Source organism: Vombatus ursinus, unplaced genomic scaffold (genome assembly GCF_900497805.2).
Source record: "Vombatus ursinus unplaced genomic scaffold, bare-nosed wombat genome assembly UNPS02014811.1, whole genome shotgun sequence".
NCBI lineage: Eukaryota > Metazoa > Chordata > Mammalia > Diprotodontia > Vombatidae > Vombatus > Vombatus ursinus.
Genome location: NW_020954589.1, coordinates 15034581 through 15042631, shown reverse-complemented (window position 1 = coordinate 15042631; position 8051 = coordinate 15034581).

Here is an 8051-nt window from a genome sequence, read left to right as displayed (position 1 = left end):
CTCTGTGCTGATAAATCTTGTGCCTTCTGAATCCTAGACTGGGCACCACAGAACCCACTGGTGCTCATCTGGTGAGGCAGGCTCCTTCAATTTACCCACTAGCTCAGCTTCCAAGCAGAGTGCAAAGAAGGAAATGTCCGTGCAAGAAGTAGGTGGCATGGTGTAGGCACTGCCAGCCTGCCAGATCACCGTTGACTCTTGCTCACAAGGTACTTTTCCTCCTTGTCCTCATCCTCCTCATCACCAGGCTCCCTGTTCCGTAGGAGTAGCTGGAGGTCAGGGCTGGAAGCAGAACCACTTAGACCTTTGGAGTTGAGGGTGATGTGGAGGGATATCCTAGATAGACAGAAGGCAAATACCACCCAGCTCAGTAGCATGATCTGCTCTCCCAGCAGATGAGTTGCCAGCAGCAAAAAGTATTGACATCCTTAAAAATCCCAGAAATAGAAAGGCTCTGGTTGGAGGTTCTATAGTAAAATAGGGGAACTCAGAGAGGCAAAGACAAAGGCAAGAATCCCACTGAGAAAGAGCATCCCAAACATGCCCTGGAGGTGCCTTGTGGCTTGGAAACAGAAGGTTTTCTCAGATATAGACAAATGTAAGTCTTCAAAAACGGCAAAAAGAAGGAAGAAATCAAAAAGCATGAATGGTTGCAGATAGTACATACTGTTAATGGGATTTTGGAGGTTTCAATACCTTTTAAGGAGAAATTAGCCTAGGTGCAGCTAGGTGGTGCAATGGATAGAGAACCTCCCTGGAGTCAGGAGGACTTGAGTTCGAATTCAACCTTAGACACTTGATATTTACTAGCTGTGTGATCGTGGGCAAGTCACTTAACCCTGATTGTCTTGCTAAAAAAAAAAAGGAGAGACTAACCTAGCCAACATGGAGCAGAGCCTTAGATATTGTTCTCAGCAGAAATATGTTTACAGAGAAGAAGATACAAAATATATATACTTGAACTTGTGTCTCAGTTTTCCCAACTGTAAAGTAGGAATGATAATAACTATAGTATCTACTTTATAGAGTTGTTATGACAATGAGACAATGTATGTACATCATTATGGGCAGCTAGGTGGCATAGTGGATAGAGCACTGGACCTGGAATCAAGAAGATTCTTCTTCCTGAGTTCAAATCTGGCCTCAGACACTTACTAGCTGTGTGACCCTGAGCAAATCATTTAACCCTATTTGCCTCAGTTACCTCATCTGTAAAAATGAGCTGGAGAAAGGAAATGACAAACTACTCCAGCATCTTTGCCAAGAAAATCTCCAACAACTGAACAAGAACAATAATGTAAAGCATTATGTATCAGTTATTACTGGGGTGGGGGATGCTGGGGAAACTTTAATTAAAGGTTAGGCTAACTTTCAAGTCAAGCTTGGAAAACATATTTCATCTTTTATAGGTAATCAAAATGATTACCTGCAATCAAAATATCTCATTATTTCTTTATGTCACTCTTTTCTTATGTGAATAAACCTGGGAAAACACATGCTTGTTTAGCAGCAATGTGGGGAAGGGGAAAGAGGAAGCACATGCTAGAACCACACAGGGAAATTTGGGGTGATGATCATAGGAGAAGAAGGAAAGGTCATTTGGTGAAAGCAGCAGCAGCAGCTCCTAAAGTCTTGGGAGTCAAGTGGACCCAGAGACCAAGAAGGTCAAGGGAGCTTGATGCCTCCAGCCAAGGGCTAGAGATCAATGAATGTGGAAGGAAAAGTAGTAAAAGGAGAAATCCTTGGGCCAAGGTCAAGTTCCATTGAATCTGCTCTAAGAAGGAACTTCTGCCAGTTACTGAGCAAGTTCCAAAGCCATGAGCTGGATCCTTCATAAAGCTTCCACCAGTATCACAACAGGGAGGGAAGGGCACGTAGATCTGTGGGTGTGTTGTTTCTAGTATATGTGGCTGAGGTTAAAAAGACTAAAACAACATGAAGCCACCCTGATGAAGAGGAAGAAGCACTGGAATTTTGTGTGAGTGGGTTTTGGTGTGTCAAAGGATAGAAATGAATCAAAGACAATTCTGAAAGTTCAAGTAGATGAGAGTGGGTCGGCTTCCCAATGGTGAGTGGAAATGATGACGATGATGATAGCTACCATTTACATAGTACTTTAAGATATACAAAAAGTTTTGTCAATGTTGCTTCATTTTACCCTCACAACAACCCTGGGAAGTAGGCGTTATTATTATCTTCATTTTACAGTTGAGGAAACTGAGGCAGAGGTTAGGAGGCTTGCCTGGGGTCATTGTTCAGTTGTTTTCAGTCATGCCTGACTCTTCATGACTCCATTTGGGATTTCCTTAGCAAAGATACTGGAGTGGTTTGCCATTTCCTTCTCTAGCTCATTTTATAGTTGAGGAAACTGAGACAGACAGGGTTCTATGACTTGCCCAGGGTCACACAGCTAGTAAGTATCTGAGACCAGATTTGAACTAGCCTGGCATGCTACCCACTGAGCCACCTAGCTGCCACACAACTGGCAAATGTCTGAGATCATATTTGAACTCATATTTTCCTGATTCCAAGTCTATTCCTATATCCATTGCACCACCTACCTGGTAGAAGTTATGGACATGAAATGACTCCCTAATACTTATTGACTGAGTCATGAGGTTGAAACTTCTCTGTTAGACATTTAAAGCTTTATACAACCTGGCCTCTTACTAACTTTCCTGCCTTCTTGGATTTTGCTCCCCTCCACATGTACTATGTATGGTCTGGCCATACTGATTTTATTGCCATTCGTTACTCATGGTGCTCCATCTCTTGTCTCTGGGCCTTTTAGAATAGACTCCTTCCTCACCTCTATTTCTTGGAATCATTGGTTTCCTTCAAGACTCAAACCAAGTGCCACCTTCTTTAGTTTCCCAAGTTGTTAGTGTTCTAAATATTATTTTTGTATCTGCCTTGTATATATTTTGTGTATGTATGTATATATGTATATGCACGTGTATACATATACATGCATACACTTATATACACATACACACATGATATATACACACATAGATAAATAGAGATATAGTCTCTGTTATTAGAATGTAAGCTTCCCGAGGGCAAGAATTATTTAATTTTTATCTTTATATCCCCAGCACCTAGCACAGTGCCTGGCACATAGTAGGAGCTTTATAACTAATTGTTGCTTGATAACTGATCAGTTGATAGGAAGGCTAGGGAAATCTGTGACAAGCAAGGGAGGTTCTCCTCCAGTTGAGGTAATTGAAGTTGGGGAATGGACAATGTGACTTTCCTGTGACCTGAGATTCTGTGATCCTATAATTCATCTTGTGCAGGACTTTAAGGCATTGAGTGAACAAGGGCGTGAACTAGAGATTGCCTCTCACACCCTGAGACCTTCAAAGTGCACCTTCCCAACCAAGCCATTGTGGAAATTACCCATGGTAATGGAGAAAGAGCGCATTTGTTCCAGGAGTAATTGGTAGTAACTGATGGTAATTTCTAGTAATTAAATACTAATTAATTCAATGAGTGAGTAATGTACTTATTTATGATTTTCTCGGTTGTTCCCTTATAAATATTGGTATTACTTTTGCCAGGCAATTAAAATCCTGGGAAAGCCTTGGAGATCTGGGGAGGTGATGAGAGTTTTGCTTGGTTAGGGCTGGGGGCTTAGTTTGGGAAATGAACTAATTAATATCCCCCGACCTTCTTCTTTTCCAAGCTTCCTTTTTTTCTGTCGAAAGCACTAATTCCACCCTTCCATTCTCCCAGGTTTTCAGCCTTCTTGTTAATTTTGACTCCTCACTCTCTCTCACCCCACATAGCCAATCAACTACCAAATCTTGCCATTTCATACTTCTCTAGCATCTCTCACATCTGACTCCTCTCTACTCACACAGCTACCACCTCAGTGCAGGCCCTGGTCACCTTTCACCTGGATTATTGGAGCAGCTTTCTAACTGGTCTGCCTGCTTCAAGTCTCTAGTCAGTTTTAGACACTGCCACCAAAGTGCAGATCAGACCACGTCAGACTCTCCTATTCAATCAAATCCACTGGCTTCCTATTGCCTTAGGGATAGGGGTGGGGAACCATAAACTCCTTTATTTAGCTTTTCAAGCCCTTCCCAGTCTGGCCCCAACCTCTCTTTCCAGTCATATTGAATGTGACTCCTTCCTTTTGCTATCTGCACTTCTGTCAAAATGTCCATCTCTTTGTTTTCCCATAGTGCAATCCATCTCTCATCAATGTGCCTTTGTACTGGTTTTGTATTGGTCTGATTAGCCATAGGCAGACATAACTTGACTCTGACATAGTGATGTCATTTTGGTCCTCTTCAAGAATGAAGGACTACCACCACCATGACCGTGACATTCTTCCTCAGGCTGAGTGGGCAAAGCATCTGCTTCTGCCTCATGCTTCTGCAAGAACCCTACCATTACTCCTCAGCTGCTGTCTTCTTTAAATCTGGAAAAGTCTACTCTCAGGTTTCTGGTCTCTGACCTATGCTCAGAAAGCTGTGGATGGGCATGGATCAGCTCTTGTTTGCTTCTGGCCTGAGACAACCATTTATCAGATCTTGGGATCATAGATTACAACTGGAAAGGACCTTGGGACCCCACTGAGTCTACTCCCCTCATTCTATAGATGGAGAAACTGAAGCACAGAGAGTTTAACTGACTTGGGTCACAGATCCAAGAGTCACATAGTTCTAGGCCAGGGTCATAGAGCTAACAAATGCCTGAAGCAGGGTTCAAACCCACAAATTTTTTTTTCTCTTTTAGAAAAGATTCAGTTTAAAAGTTTTCAGTTCCAAATTCTCTCCCTCCCTCCAGCCCCTCTCCCACCCATTAAGAAGGCAAGCAATATGATATCTATTATACATATGAAGTCAAGCAAAACATATTTCCTGTGGAGTTGTGAACTGATCCAACCATTCTGGAGAGCAATTTGGAACTATGCCCAAAGGGCTAGAAAACTATGCATACCCTTTGACCCAGCAATAGTACTTCTAGACCTGTATGCCCAAGAGATCATAAAAATGGGAAGAGGATCCCCATGTACAAAAATATTTATAGCAGCTTTTTTTGTGGTGGCCAAGAATTGGAAGTTGAAGGGTTGGCCATTAATTGGGGAATAGCTGAACAAGTTGTGGTATATGACTGTAATGGAATACTATTGTGCTACAAGAAATGATGAGCAGGCAGAATTCAGAAAAACTTGGAAAGACTTGTATGGACTGATGCTGAGTGAAGTGAGCAGAACCAGGAGAACATTGTACACAGTAACAGCAACGTTGTGTGATGAATAACTTTGATAGACTTAGCCCTTCTCAGCAATGCAAGGATCTAAGACATCTCCAAAAGTCTCATGATGGAAAATGATCCACATCTAGAAAGAAGACTGTGGAGTCTGAATGCAGGTTGAAGCAGACTAGTTGCTTTCTTTTGTTGTTGTTGTTGTTTCTTCTGTCTTGTGTTTGTTTTCTCCCATTGGGTCTAATTCTTCTTTACAACATACCTAATGTGAAAATATGTTTAATATGAATGCATACGTATAGTCTATATCAGATTGCATGCTGTCTTAGGGAGGGGGGAGGGAGGAAGGGAGAGAAAATTTAGAACTCAAAATCTTATGGAAGTGAATGTTGAAAACTAAAAATAAATACAAAAAAAAATTTCTTATTGGCCATGTTGTAAAAAAAGCAAGAAAAATAAGGAAAGTAAAATAAAACATGCTTCAATCTGTTCTCACAGTTCATCAAGTCTTACTTTGGTGGTAGATAGCATTTCTCCTCATGAGTCCTTTGGAATTGTCATGGATCATTGTATTAATCAGAGTCTTTCACAACTGATTATTGTTACAATATTGTTGTTACTGTGTACAATGTTCTCTAAGTTCTATTCACTTCATTTCGCATCAGTCCATATAAGTCTTCCCAGATTTTTCTGAAGCCATACTGCTCTTCATTTCTTATAGCACAACATTATTTCATCGCAATCATATACCACTACTTGTTCAGCCATTCCCTGATCGATGGGCATCCTCTCAATTTCCAATTCTTTGCCACAAAAAGAACTGCCATAAATATTTCATATATATGATGTATATATCTTGTCCTTTTTCACTGATCTCTTTGGGATACAAATCTAGTAGTGGTGTTGCTGGAATCCACATATTTCTGACTCCAAGGATAGTACCCACTCTACTATTCCATATTCTTCTCAGTTGCTGGGGATTGGCATCTTCACCCTTTACCTCTAAACAGGTTAAGCCTCAGTTTCTTCATCTGTAAAATGAAGGGAAGGGTGGGCTAGCTGATTTCTGCTACTCTCTGGTCTGTTCTCTAAACAGGGAAAAAAAGCAGAAAAGAAAAGATAAGAAAAGAAAAGGATGCAAAGCATTTTGTTGCTCTCTTGTATAGGCTGCTAGGGGGCCATCACCAGTCTTCTTGACCTATGTCATGCTACTGGGCTCCTATGACTCTGGAGGAGAGAGTGGGGCTAATGACTCTGTACAACTCTGCCTCACTTATGTCCAATTTACTTGCAAGTCAAGACATCACCCTCCTGATGTCATTGGTCTTCTTAGAGAATGAAGCACAAACAACCACAATGGGCTGCTACTGAAGAATGGGTAGTTCCTCTGATCAAAGTCTGTCCTCTTGAATCTTAGACTGCTAATTATCTTAAGGGTAGCTTCAGTCCTGGACACCCAATCAGGATCTTCCCTTGTCCTTCCAACAACATATCAATGGGCATGGCCACACAGTGCATGGGGAGATACTTTCCTGACCCCAGACAAAATTCTTCACATGTCGTAAACCCATCACATTCAAAGGTGCCCCTGATCAACTTCCCTTATACTCACTTGTGTGTTGTTATTGTTGTTCAGTCATGTCTGACTCTTTACGACCCCATTTGGAGTCTTCTTGGCAAAGATACTTGCATGGTTTGCTATTTCCTCCTCCAGCTGATTTTACAGATGAGGAAACTGAGGCAAACAGGGTGAAGTGACTTATCCAGGGTCACACAGCTAATAAGTGTCTGAGGTCAGATTTGAACTCAGGTCTTCCTGACTCCTGTCCTAGTGCTTTATCCACTGCATCACCTAGATGCTCTACTTACCTAGGTGACCTTAGGCAAACCACTTTCCCTCTCTGGGTTTCTAGTTCCCTGTTCTCAAAATAAGTAAATTCATAGTTTTTAATTACCCTTTCAACTTTAAATTATTGGAGCCCACTGACCTAGGCACACTGGAAGAGGATTTTCTTCATAAAATTGAAGTGGACTGGATGAAAAGGGAGGAGGATTGAAGAAAGGCTCATGTTTTCAAAGCCTTTCGTGACAAAGGTTTAAAAGGGAGCTTCTGATCTTGACTGACAGCTTTTTGGCCATTTCAGATTCACTCCTGCTCTCAGCCTCTAGCTTTCCTTCCCTGCCTTGCCTGTTTTTTTGTCCTTCCTTCTCAAAGAGGACCATGACATCAGGGAGGTGATGCCATAACATTCAAGTGAATTGCATTTAAGTGAGGGAGAGCTGTGCAAAGTGATCAGGTTTGGTCTTTCCTCCAGAGCCATCTGGGTCCAGTGGTAAGATACAGGATATGGACCTGATGCAGCGGGAGACCTTGCCCTTTTTAAGCTATGGTCTTTTTTTTTTTTTAATTAGGTTAAAGAGGCCATTCTCTGCCTCATTTCTTACCTAGCCTTAATCACCGAATAGGCAGTGCCTCAGTCAAACTGAGACCTGTTAAAGACCTTAGCTTAAGAAGGCCAAGCTCTCTCACTGCATCAGGTCCATATCCTGTATCTTGCCACTGGACCTAGATGGCTCTGGAGGAAAGACCAAAGCTGATGACTGCACAGCCCTCTCTCACTTAAATCCAATTCACTTTCATGTCATGGCATCACCTCCCTGATGTCATGGTCCTCTTCAAGAATGAAGGACAAACAGCAACCTCTGTGAGGAGCAGTAGTAGGAGCTGCCCCACTGGGGACCCAACTGGAACTGGCCAGTTGGGCAACACAGCTTTCTTTCTCTTTCTTTCTTTCTTTCTTTCTTTCTTTCTTTCTTTCTTTCTTTCT